The sequence below is a fragment of the Rousettus aegyptiacus genome, unplaced genomic scaffold, assembly GCF_014176215.1.
Source record: "Rousettus aegyptiacus isolate mRouAeg1 unplaced genomic scaffold, mRouAeg1.p scaffold_m13_p_2, whole genome shotgun sequence".
NCBI lineage: Eukaryota > Metazoa > Chordata > Mammalia > Chiroptera > Pteropodidae > Rousettus > Rousettus aegyptiacus.
In genome coordinates this window covers 32,489,794-32,503,484 of record NW_023416295.1, presented here as the reverse complement: position 1 = coordinate 32,503,484, position 13,691 = coordinate 32,489,794, and positions in this window count along the sequence as shown.

Genomic DNA, 13,691 nt, shown 5'->3' with positions numbered 1-13,691 from the left:
TCTTTGAGTGGTCTCTAGGCTGGGCCTCTCTTCCTTTGTTCTCCTGTTGCTCATGTCTGACTAGCTACCTGAGACTAGGTTAAAATCTGCATCAGGAAATAACAAACAAAAACATTAATGAGAAAAATGATGTAATTTGAATAAAACTTGTAGATCAGTTAATAGTATTGATATGAATTTAATCATTTTAATAATTGTACAATGATTACATAGGATGTAATTAACATTAGTAGAAACTAGGTGAAGGAATCCAGTACTGTTTTAGTATTTTTGCAACTTTTCTGTATATTTAAACTTATTTCAAAACAAAATGTTTTTAAAATACAGCAACTTTCTGGCTTTTGAGAATTTTCTGCTTCAGTGTTTCAATCAGGACTTCAAAGTTGAATTTTCTTACTTTTCTCCTCCAGCTTCTTTAAAAATCCTAATACAGATAATAAATCTTTGCTACCTTTAATACTTAGAGAAGCTTCTATATTCCTGAATAACTAGCGAATTATACAGTTCACATATCAAAAATAGTTTTAAGAAAACAGGGTGGGAATTTATTAAACATTGGAATATTAAAGATGGAGATCTGGAATTGTTTCTCTGATTTGACCGTTTGAAATTATATTAATATTTTTAAGGATTAAAAGAGAACCCAGTATTTATTTTATGAGTAGATACCTAGCATAGAGAAACTAAGATAATATTAAAACTGGGTGAAAAATGACATAATCACAGGTCTCTAATCAAATCAATGTAATCAATCTAATCTCTAATGTCTGGTAGCATGTGTTTGCTACTGTTGTAATTTAAAAACTATGGTTAAGTATTAATAATAATTTTAACACATAATTACTGAAGAATGCGGTATATAACTGTTTCCGAAAAGCTTTATTTAAAATGACACATTTAAGTATTTATACTGTAGAGATTACTGGCAATGAAACTCATTTAAAATCTCATTAACTATGTAAATACAATCGTAGAGAGGACTCAGTAATTCTCTTATGTACCGAAAAGTGTATATCAATTTATGCAGCCAATGAGTACTGGATTTGTAGCATGCTACTTAGTTCAACCCAATAAAATTACATGTTACATGAAATGAATCTGTTAGCAATAACTGTAATAGTCACTACATAAACTCAAAAACATATACACAGACTCTGGAGAGGTTATTATGCATATATCTACCTAATCTCGTATTTTAAGATATAAGGAACACTTAAACCACAGAAATCAGCAAATATCACAATTTAAGGATTAACATTTCATTATTATTATTTTTTTAAAAAGCAGTCATTAAACACAGGAGTCACTGAAGGCCATCTTTGGAGACCACCCATCATAAATACCTTTCATTTTACAGGAGTACTTTTAAAAATAAAAAAGGACTTAAGAGTTTCCCAGGTTCATATTACACATTAACACGATTAAAATATCATTTTTGATAATTTGATACATTACTGATTGAGGCTTATAGGGGACGTTTTACATATGAAAATAGTGTATAATAATACCTAATAGTTTATCCTGTTAAATAGATTATAGATACTCATATGTAATATGATCTTTTACACTTTTTCTAAAATCAGATTTTCTTTAGTTATTTTTCAAGCTGTTAAAATCCAAAAACAGTGTTATTATTCAGCAAACATATAAACAATAACCAATGGGTAACCAAAAATTCAAATAGGATAAATTTAATAAGCATGAACTGTATGGAATTAAAAATTTTTAATAGAATTTTCCAGTAACAGGAGTACATAACTGAAAGTTTTCTCCTTGTTTTCCTGTATGTTATCTAGATTAAACTCCTAATTATAATCAGATTAATGGAATCATATTCCTAAGAGCAATTTTCTTATTTATCCAGGAGTTTTTGCACTGTTTCCTATATGAAAACTGGAAAATGGCTTCCAAATATGAATAGTTTCTGAAAAAAATATAATTGAACAATTACACACAGATAATATATTTTTTTCATGAATAATACATATCAGTGAGATAGAAAGCAGACATTTTAACTTGACCTTACCAGTGGGATCTGCTTCAAGAGCCATTTATAAATTGATTGTATATTTGATCTGAACAAAGGGTAACATTATTTGTTCTCTCTGAACAAGATTATTCACATTTGTTTAGACTTTAATACTTTCCAGTCCATTTGACTCAGTAGAGAGTTTTAAAGTACAATATAGTGAATGAAAATCTAAATAGAACAAGAAAATTTAAATATTATTTAAGGTGGGTTTAAGTTTCATTTTTGCAATATATGTATAAACTAAACAATACAGGACAAATCAGAACAAAGAAGAAAAATGGATAATTAACATTATCATGAACTAACCTTGTAGAATATGGAACATTTAGGGGGAGGATATAGAGTATCATGTAACAAAATGACATAGTAATGTAAATAGAACAGAAACAGATTCATTGAGGGTCCATACTCCTGTTGGATTCTTTACAGAATTTAGTCTAATTAATTATAGCAGCCTTAATAGTTAGTTAATCATTATATGCATTATATGTATTTCAAAGCATTGGTAAGCAAGTCATGAAAGTCAGTTAATGTGCCAAATCACAGATTGTAGGTAAAAACGTTGGAATTGGACCCCAGATTTTTCTAATTTAGTAGGTGTTGGATATTTCAAAACACCATTTCCTTTCAGTGTAAAATATGAATTCATTGGCAATGTGGTAAAAAGAGAAAATACTGTTTTCAACATCAAAAAACTAAGTTTCTAGTTTTAATTTTCAAAAAATAAATAGCTGTGGTAATTATGGATATATTTAATATGTCTGTACTTCAAATTTAATACATATAAAGAAGAGAAAGAAATGAATGACTTGTCTACTATTATTTCTATACATAAAGCTCCATGTTTATTTCTATCATCCCATTTGTCTTTTATAAAATGACAAGAATTATTGTCTTTTATTGAAAAACTATTTGTTCCAAGTACATAAAGCGAATACTACATAAATATAACCACTTTTGTTCAGTGGATAACAGTGAAGTCTAAGCACATAGGGTATAATTTAAATGCTATAATATATATAATATGAAAAATTATTTATCTTTAGAAATATAGAGATTTAATTTCTAAAGGACACTTTTCAGAGGTTTTTTTTTTTTTTGTCTTAAAGAGAGTGTTTACATTCATGGTAATATATTGGGCTAATTTTTTGTAGGAGGTTGACAAATAAAATTTCTTTACAGGCCTAGGAAAATGAATATTTCAAGAAAACTTTTATGACAATACATTCTTTAAGAAAAATATACATGTGCACAAGTCACAGTTTAAGAATAGTATTTTATATATTTATTATAAATTGTAATATATTATATATAAAACATTACATATATTATGTATAATATCGAGATGAAGATCACAGAAAGAACTCGGACCTCCATCTTTACAATTAAATGGACTAGATGACAGCTGATTCCATTTAAGCTCTAAAATTTTGCAACTTTTGGCAATTTGCATGCTAATGTGAGGCTTTGGAATATATTTAATGCCTTATACATTATCTTTTTCCCTTTGAACCTTTATTTAAATTGACAATCATAGCCCTGACTTTTTCCTCATAATGAGACGTGTAGACCCTTAATACCAACTTTACCATCTTCCCACACGTGTGTGTCCAGAAATACACAGACAAAATGCTTTTTCTTACATAGTGACTGAATTTTTATGCTGAAGTTTATATAACTTAACAAGCATAGACATTACCATTTTCAAAAAAAAATTTGTGTGCATTTAATGTTTTGAAACAAAAATATCTAGCAAAAATCACAATTATATGTGAAATAAAAAAATTATTTCTACAAAATGCAAAATAAACACACAGTGTCTCTCTAAGAAACTGGAATTTTGTGTTGTCCTGGAGGTTCTAAACTATGATAGACAAGACAAAATGGTTAACTTCAGAAGTCAAAGGATTGATTTCTGTTATTGCAAAGTGAACGATTATGTAATTTGTGCACAATAAATAATTTTTGGATCTCAAAAATAAAAATACTATACATATATATGTGAACGATATTTAAAAAGTTAAGGAAACATTAGTAAAACAAAAATGAAGCAGAAACATTTATCCAAATTTGTATGTGGCTTCTAAAGCCTGCATCTGGCCTAATGGTATTTTCTGATTTCCTAAAATTGAACCTTGAGTCTAATATATTTACTATTTAGCTCTTGACAAAAAAGTTGCAGACCTCTAATATAAACTATGTTCATCACCCTAAAATGTCGTCCTGACTATTATTAGTTTGTCCCTGATAAGCAACCTCTGTTCTGTTCCTGTCATTAACGATTAGTTGTATCTATTTTTTTTTTTAGTTTTGTCTGTTTTTAACCTTAAGAAATGCTTCAGTATATACCTTTTTGTGCCTGACTTTTCCCCTCTATTATGTATATGTGATATTCCTTCATGTTTTTCTTTAATTGTAGGCTGTTCATTTACATAGCATTCTATTGTATAAATATAACCAATTTATTCTCTGCGATGGGCTTTTCAAAAATTTTTAGTTAGTGCTTGTTTCAATATAGTTTTGCTACATATCAAACCACTCCAAAGTTAGTGTTAGTTTTAAAACAGCATCTTTTTATTTGATCATGATCCTCTGGGATGGCACATCAGTCTGGGCTCAGTGAGGACGGCTCATATCTACTCCACTCTGTATTGGCTGATCTGATGTATGTGTTTGAAGTCCCAAGCAGCTCTGGTAGTGATTGGCTCATGCCAGTGCCTTCACTTACCCTATCTGGCCATCACCCAGGGCAGTGGGAGTAACTGGGGATCATGTATTTCTTCACTTAACCGGCAAGCCTGAACTTCTTTATCAGGAAAATGGGTTCCAACAGCAGCTCCAATGAAAATACATTTTACATGAATCTACTTAAATCTTGTTTGTTAATGTTCTATTAAGCAAATTAAGTTATATGACCCAGTCTAAATTCAAGGCGGGGAAGAGGTGGATTTCACATCTTGATGGAGTCACATTATGAAAGGTCATGGGAAGAATCGGTCATTACTTTTTGAATCATCCTCAGTCCACTGGCCAGAATTATTAACCTTTTTACCAAATGCAGGAAACACCCTCATCCAAGAACCCACAAACTTTTACCCAATTACACTATCAAGATTGAAATTTCTTGATGTTTAATTCTCATTATATATTGATATCCAACCTGAAGTTCCTCAGGTTGTTTCTTGGTGAGCCTCCTCTCGATCAAAAATCTGCTTGAGAAGAATGTGTATTCTTTTGGTGGATGGAATGTTCTATATATGTCTGTTAGTTCCATCTAGGATAACATGTAGTTTAAGTCTATTATTTCCTTGTTGATTTTCTGTCTAGATGATCTAACCTTTGTAGAAAATGAGGTATTAAATTATATTGCTGTCTGTTTCTCCCTTCAGATCTGTGACTTGTACTAAATAGGCATCCTTCTTTATTACTAAGTCTAAATGACATAGTTTCTCACTGTTTAGGCTGAGGAGAAAGCTTGCAGAGTAACCCGAGCAAGTCAGAGTGCCACTTTGAGAAGTTTGTGCACATAGTGATTACCATTATGTTTAGAATTAATTCTGAAAGTTAGGGCAAAAAGACTTTTGTTATCCCAGTAATTAATTTTTCTTAATGTCAATGATGCAAAAGCAGACATTGCCTTTGAATCTTCATTTAGATTCTTTTTAGTTTAACTGTTTTATAATTGATGGAAATTCTTCCATATTCTTGTGATATTTTGTAAATAATTTTATTTTGTAGATTTCCATGATTTTTTGGTCTTTCTTGGAGTGTTTCCTAAATAGATAGAGATATAAATTGAGTTATTATTTGTTTACTGGTATTTTCAACCAAGAAGCACATATTATTTTAAAGTGATTTTTTTTTTGCGATGATTTTAAAAGAAAATGATTTTTTTTTAATATTGGAAGGGAAGTTGGTAGAAGCTCTGATTATTATATAAGATATATCTTTAATTATTATTAATGTCCATTGAATTTCTCAAAATTATCTTTAAATTTTAATTTTGCAACTAAAGGAATAATTTGAGAAATATTAATAGAGCAAATTTAATTTTGATTCTACTTTATTCTAGAATATAATTTACAATGGGGAATAAATTCATTGGATTACAAATATTTTATATAATTTAATTAATGTGAATAGGGCATCATTACTGTAAAATATACAGACATAATACTTGTTAATTCTATATATATGAAAACTATGGTTAATAGTTGTTCAAAGTCCGTAGACTAATAAATGTTTGAGAAGGGGTTTAGACATAGTTTCTTACTAAGGCACTACTGACAAGTGATGTGGGAGAGTTCTTTGAGAAAGATTGATCTAATGTCTCAGAGTGTTCTGTATTCATGGTTCTCACCACTAAATTTCAGAACTATGCCCCACTCAGCCTTCCGCATTATTGCGTCTACCAGTTGCAGAGGAGAAACAATACCTCTCTTTGGCTTGAGGACAAAGTATATCTGGCAGGGATCCCTTGGAGTCATCTAAAAAATATCTAGAATTTCTAGCTAGAAGTCCAATACAAAAGATTTTGCAATTCATTCTTTTATGTATTATTTTTTTTTGTACACTTTTATGAATGTGTTCAGTACTTTCCTTAGTGTTTTCTCTATGAGATCATGTGACTGGATTTTTTTTTTTTTTTGGTATTTTTATAGGGAGTTATTCTCCCCCAGAATAATTTTAAAATTTTTTAAATTTTAGAAATTATGTACATTGTTTTTTTTTTCTTTCACCAGATTTATAAGATTTAAATTGACCTATTGTTCACAATTACATGGTTTACAAAAATTATTTTAATTAGCTTCAAATCTTAGTTTTTGGAGTCTCACTCTCATGTATTACCTTTGTATGCATGTATTTCTTATATTGCACTTTAGTTTGTTTTATACTCTGATTCCACTTCAGCAACCTTATTTTATTTAAAGGTGGAGAAATCAACACAGATATCTTACATATAAAGAAAATAAATTATAAGATAAGAAAATGAGCCATTCTACACATATTTTAAATTTATATTTAGTAGGGAAATGGAATGAAGGAATATTTTAGTGAAATATCTTTATTATTTTAATAAACTGCACTATCTCGAAGTAGAAGGCTTGCTATTATTCAATGTTATTTTATTGCTCTCTTTCATTCTAAGCTGCAAAAAATATGTTCTTTATATTAGCTCTCATTTAATAAACTATATTTCATCGCACAGGGTATTTAAGCATTTCTTGTTCTGACTGTAACATATAATTATATGTATAAAATAAAATAAAATTAATTAGACTTAAACCTTTTGAATTATAACCAAATAGACTGACTGAATTTTTGTCATCTGTTTTTGCTTAATAAAATTCTAACAAAGTTTAAGAGATCTTTTAAACTTAAGAAAAGTGCACTTATTTTGAAAAGACATTACTTATTTTTTAAATCATATTATTTGACAGTACAAACAATGTTCTATAAATTATAATTGACTCATATATATCATGGAAAGTATGGCTATGTAATATTGAAGCCAAATTAATATGGATGCAGAAACATTGTAGAAAGTCCAAGTGTGGCAATATTAAAAATAAAATTAAGCAAACAGCCCAATCAATGGCTTAGATAGAAAAGCCAACCTACTTTTAATAAAAAATTATAAATTCTTGAATGCCTTTATTTCATATTCCTGAACATGTATGGCTTAAAAATACAATTCTAATAACCCTGTCTCAATGTATATCTACCTATCTTTCTGGGCAACTAACATGATCAGTAGTCCTCTGTATCAGTATACTTCAAACGAAATTTTGGTTGTTACCTTCTTTACCTGTCTTAATTTTAAGCTTATTGCCTTCAAATAGCCCTGTACACTAATGTTGTAAATATTTATATAAAGTATTTTTAGAATATGCCTGTGTTTATTAGAGAGGTAGAAGATTTTATATTTAGAAACAGACTTAGTTTTAGAAATCTAACAGAAAAAATATAATAATTCACTAGTTTCTTCATTTCCAATTTTACACAGTAGACTTGGTGTTATATAACACCATTCTTAAAGTAGCTTTCAAACTGTTCATGTTCCTATTTCCTTCCTCACTGACTGCACTATCATAGCAATAGACTTTTTCCATGTTCATTTTACTTTCTCAACTGCCTCTCAAATCTATCCCAAAAGTGTGGGATAGATATTGTTTTTCTTTTTATTCTCCAGAGACTTAATTTCTTCTTCATTTTACTACAGAGTCTAGCATTAGTACTTACTATTTGTTTATAATTTCCATTTACCTTTGAAATATGATTTTTAATCTCCACACATGTGCCAACCACAATAGAATATAAAATAACCCTTCCAAATATCATAACTATCCCCTAATCATCTCTGACTTTACTTTGACTCCACCAGTTCTAGCCTTGCCTTTCTTTTTACTCTCGTCAATATTTTTCCCATTACTCTTAAGGCATCCATTAGCAAATATTAATTTATCTGTGTAGTGATTCTTAATATATCTGTGCATCTAATTCAGTTTCCAAACTCTTATAATCATTCTTAGAATTATATTTAATATAAATAACTCATCACTTAAATAGGTCCAAGATTAAAAAGTTATACTTCAGGCTAAAATACGATCCTTTATATTGACAAAGATTATTTGCTTGACCTAACTTTAATCAGACTCCTGAAACTTCTAGGTGCATCTGTGCACTTCCTGATAAAATCACTTTTAGCAAGAATCTTACTAAGTCAGTATAACCAGAGCCCTCTACCCTGACTATCTGATCACCTTTGATATCTGATCCTCATCTGTCACCATCCCTAGGTGATATCCGATCACCCTGGCCTGTCTGCAGCAAGAATCCTGTTAGATTGGTTTAACCAGAATCCCCCATACTCCTGATCTTTCCTCTTAATAATTTCCCATCCATTGACCCTCACCCTTCTCCTTGGTTATAAATTCCCACATGCACTTGCATTTTTCTTAACTGAGCCCAATCTCTCTCCCCCATCATAAAATCTCATTGCAGTTGTCCCTCTACCTACCATGATGGTCCTGAGTACAGTTTACCTTACCATCTTTAACGAGTTTGATTGAATATTTTTTCTTTGACAATTTGGAATTTAGAGTCTATATGAAAAATATGTAATATTTACATTTGCACATAGAACTTTGTAAAATCTATATAATTAAAAAATAATTTTTATACCATCACAATACATGATTTCCTCGTTTGAAGATGCTTACTTTGTGCATTTCTATGATATAGTGATTTTATGATCTGAAAAATATAAATTATATTGTTATATTATAAATGGAGATGCTTGGGTAATAGCTTGTTTCTAGCTCTCTTATTCACAATTCAATTTTTAAAACTTAATATCAGTTAATATTGTAGGTGCTCCAGAAGGGGTTCAGGGGTACGAAGTAATAGAAAATAAAACCAAAACCATTTTCTCTTTATTTAATTATTACTACCTCTCAATTGAGTCAAGAATAAGTCAAAAATTTATGGCTCAGTAGTAAGGACCAAGGAAGACTAGCCTTACTTACTAGTTGCACTACAATTTATATATTTTTGGTGTATTGTCCTAAGTACAGTTTATAGACTATTATCACTCCCGATATGTGATCATGTTTGCCTCTTTATAAAAAGTCCTTCTTTTGAACTGTAAATAGGTTATTCCTAGCTGGGTGGTGGCACATTAAATATTTGCTGATATTCAGAGTAAATCGAGAATTATAAGATATCTACTAGCAATTGGGGTGTATGATCACCCTTTTTTAAAAATGAAGTAACAAGTTTTTGTCTATATTTAACAAATAACAAATATTTGGCTTTAGACTTAAATATAATCATTCAAATCACATGCTTATATTTTCTAATTTGGAATATGTACATTTTAGCTTTTTTAAAATTTATTGACACTGAACATTGTAATATTATCTAAATTCTATTCTGTAATTATCATATTTTGAAAAATCAGTTTGTACTAATACTAGAATTATTTAACATTATAAATTTTATTTTAAAAAGGTGTTTAGTACTTGTAAGCAGCACATACACATTTGTTTTCTCCTCTGATTAAGTTAATTATCCTCTAAACATGTGTTCAAACTAGTAACATACTCTAGAAAGTTATTATATCATGTCCGCTCTTTGTGCTTACCTTCTTAAAAATATTTTTACAATAAGTGAAATTAATTTAAAATCAATGTTATAATAGACGACAAGGGAAAAAAACAGAAACTGGCATCTTGAAGATGAAGGATAATTGAGTTTTAAGTAGTTTTATGAGTCAGAAATGACACTCTAATTTCATGTTATTTATCAGTTAGGCACATTTTGGAGCACTGTCAAAATAGATTTGTATTTTCTAAATACCTATTACTCAATGCACAAAATAGACTATTAAAAATCAATGCAACTTTTCTTCTTTTTAAAAATTGGCCCATGTCTCTTTTTAATACTTCAGTTAGGTAGACACTATAACTCATAATTTGCTAGCCACAGTTTTCCTCAAGGCAGTCAATATTCCAATTAAGAGCAAATAAATAAAAATCCCTTACTTTATGAGTTGACTGCACTTGTGGGTATACTCTCACTTTTCACTCCTGCTATATTTGAATATTATAAAATTTGCTATAGCTTTGTAATCTTTTCTTAATCCTTCTTCAAATAGAATATGAAAATAGGTTATACCCTCCCAGGGCACACAGCTTAATTTTTATTCTTTTTTGTTGTTGTTTATTTTATTATCATTTTAAAGGATTCATAACAATGATGTTCAAAACAAAATATTTCCATAGGCAGCTATTTCTTTGCAGGCTTCTGGGAAGAGACAGATTTTTTTTTCCTTCAAGATACCTAGACAGTTATTAGGGTAAGTGCTGTAATAATCAGAGTAAAAAAGCTTCCTGATAGTAAGCCACAACAGAATCACAGTGTATTAACACCAGAACAATTTAGTTCTTGTTCATACAAAATCTACTGTAGATGTAGGCAGGATTTCTACAAGAAATGATTCAGAGATACTGGAACCTTCTGTTATAGCTCTGATTACTTACTTTATTGGTGGTCAATACAGTCTCCACAAAAAGAAAGAGAGAGAAAAAATATTGCACATGGGAGATTTTTAAAGAACAGTTAAGGAGATTTTTTACATCCTCTGTATATGTTCCGTTGGCTAGAACTAGTCATTTGGACATATCTAGATAAGAAAAAATTGAAATGTAGTCTTAACCTCTATTACTTCACAAACCTGGCCTAGAGCTGCCCGGGTGAAATAAACTAGCCTCCTTACTGGGAGGGCAGGGAGAGATCTAAGAAGACAGACTATGTAATTTCTAGGTGGCAGGTTTAATAAGCAAAGGAACTTACAAAGCTTGTCTTGGGTGGCTTCAAGATGAGTAGTTTGCTGAATCCAATTGCTAAATCCTAACAATTTATATGGAGGCCTCAACTGGATTCTGTTGTGTACATAGATGGCTTTAATGGGTTCAGTTATGTACACAGGGGGGCCTTAACTGGGTTGTTATATACTCTAATCCAAATAATCTCATGCCACATTACTGTCCCAAGGCCGTGTTCCTGAGCAGCTTCTAGCACAGGGAAGCAGAGTGTACTTTCCAAGCACAGGAGAGGAAATGGGGATGCTCTAATTGCCTGGGTCCAGCTCTGGTCAAATGGCTGCTCATGTCTTCTTGATGACCTTTCTTAGCAACCTTATGCTTTTTTGAAATGGTCTGGTAAAGATAAAGGTTAGTCTCTGCTATAGTTATTCAAATTGTAAATATATTTATATATATTTACTACACACACACACACATGTATATGTGAATAAGTATAAGTAATTCAATATAATATGACTTGAAAATAATGTAAAACTTTTACCTTAAGCAATATCTTCTTTCTTATTTCTCATTTTTAGAAGCATAACTGTTTTTTCAATTGAACCATAGTTGTTGGTATTTCAATTTTGAACTAATATAACAGAAATATATAAAGTAGAATTTTTTACTTTGCTCTTTCAAAATTAAAAATATATATATATATATATATATATGTGCATGTATCCTGAAGTAGCTTAAAGAAGAGCGCCACTTAGAATTAGCTCTTAATAAGGAACATTAAGAAGTTAAGATCATTCTTACATAATTTTCATTAATTTTTTCTCTTATAAATTTCATATATTTTTATATAATGGCTATGCCTTTTATTGTATCATAGTTATTTTCTAATTCATTATAAAAATACTGAAGACAGTATCTTTGGCTTACAAAAAAATGCTTACTTACAGCTCTTGCCCTTAAATATTTGGTAAATGGATTTGTAGGTTAAAACTGTTTCTGCAAGGCAGATGCCTGATAATATTGATCTTGTATTCAGGGTATCTCTGTATAGGGTTTTGGACAGGAAAAAGAAAACAATCCAGCTATCCCAGCAAGGAATTTTATATAGAGAATTGGGTACCTTAAATCCTTGGCAGACAAAAATCTAATAAAAATAGTAGCATAAAGTCTCAGTGAACTGAATTATAGAGTGTATGTGGATAAAAAGCTTTTTATTACACAGAACATGATACCACTACCAAATTTGGGAATCGAGATCTATATAAAAAAGAAATGCGAAGACTAGAATAGCCAAAAGCAAATTAGCTATTTACTGATAGTTTCCTATCTACTAACTTCCAAATTTCAAGTTTTGTCAAAGGCATAAGCTGTTCTAGAAGCTTGTAAAGTTGGTCTCCTTTTCTCTATTGCAATAACTTATCTCCATTGCAAATTTTTTTCACAATTCAAATGAGAGTCACTTTCCTGTCACCAAGAAAATCCATATTGTATTACTAAAAAGTAAAACAGTAAGCAAGTAAGCAAGAGAATTCAGCCCAACATTGGACACTACCAATTAAATTGTAAATTTTCAATCACATCTGTCATCTTCATAAATATGGAACTCTGTGTGGTGATTCAGATGCAGCTGTGAACTTTACCAAATCTAGTATCCCAAGATCAATTACTGAATTCTGCCCCATGGCTAGGGAAAAAGAGGTAAGTAACTCAGTATTACTTTCATTATAACACAGGCTTAAAGAGAAAATCTCCTGGAACCTAAAATGAATGAACCATTTTTAGAGTAGATTACAAATGATAAAGGACTTTTATTTAGTCTTATATTCTTAACATAGGAAAGCATGCCACAAAAAACTTCTAGCTATAATGCCTTAATAAATGAAAACTATTGAGCTGTTAAATCACTGCTTCTCAAAAACAAGAGTGAAATATTCTTCTAAATTTTTTCTTTTGAATCTGTTTTCTCTAGCATTTTGAAATGCTTTCAATAAGCATAATTGTTTTGAGATACATCCATGTTGTTGCATATGTTAATAGTTATTTTTTTATTACTGATATATGAAAATTTATATATCTAAATACCTATTGATAGACATTTGGTTTATTTCAAGTTTGGGACATTACAAATTAAGCTGTGCTGCATATGTACATACAATATATTGTGGAGACATTTGTTTCATTTATGAATGGACTGTTGGCCTGTGTTTATATTGTGTTACTTTTGTACTAGCAATGTATAAGAGTTCAAATTGTTTAATATCCTGGCCAACACTTGCTGTTGGCAGTCTTTGATTTTAGACATTCTAAGTGTGTTTCTCAATGAGGTTTTA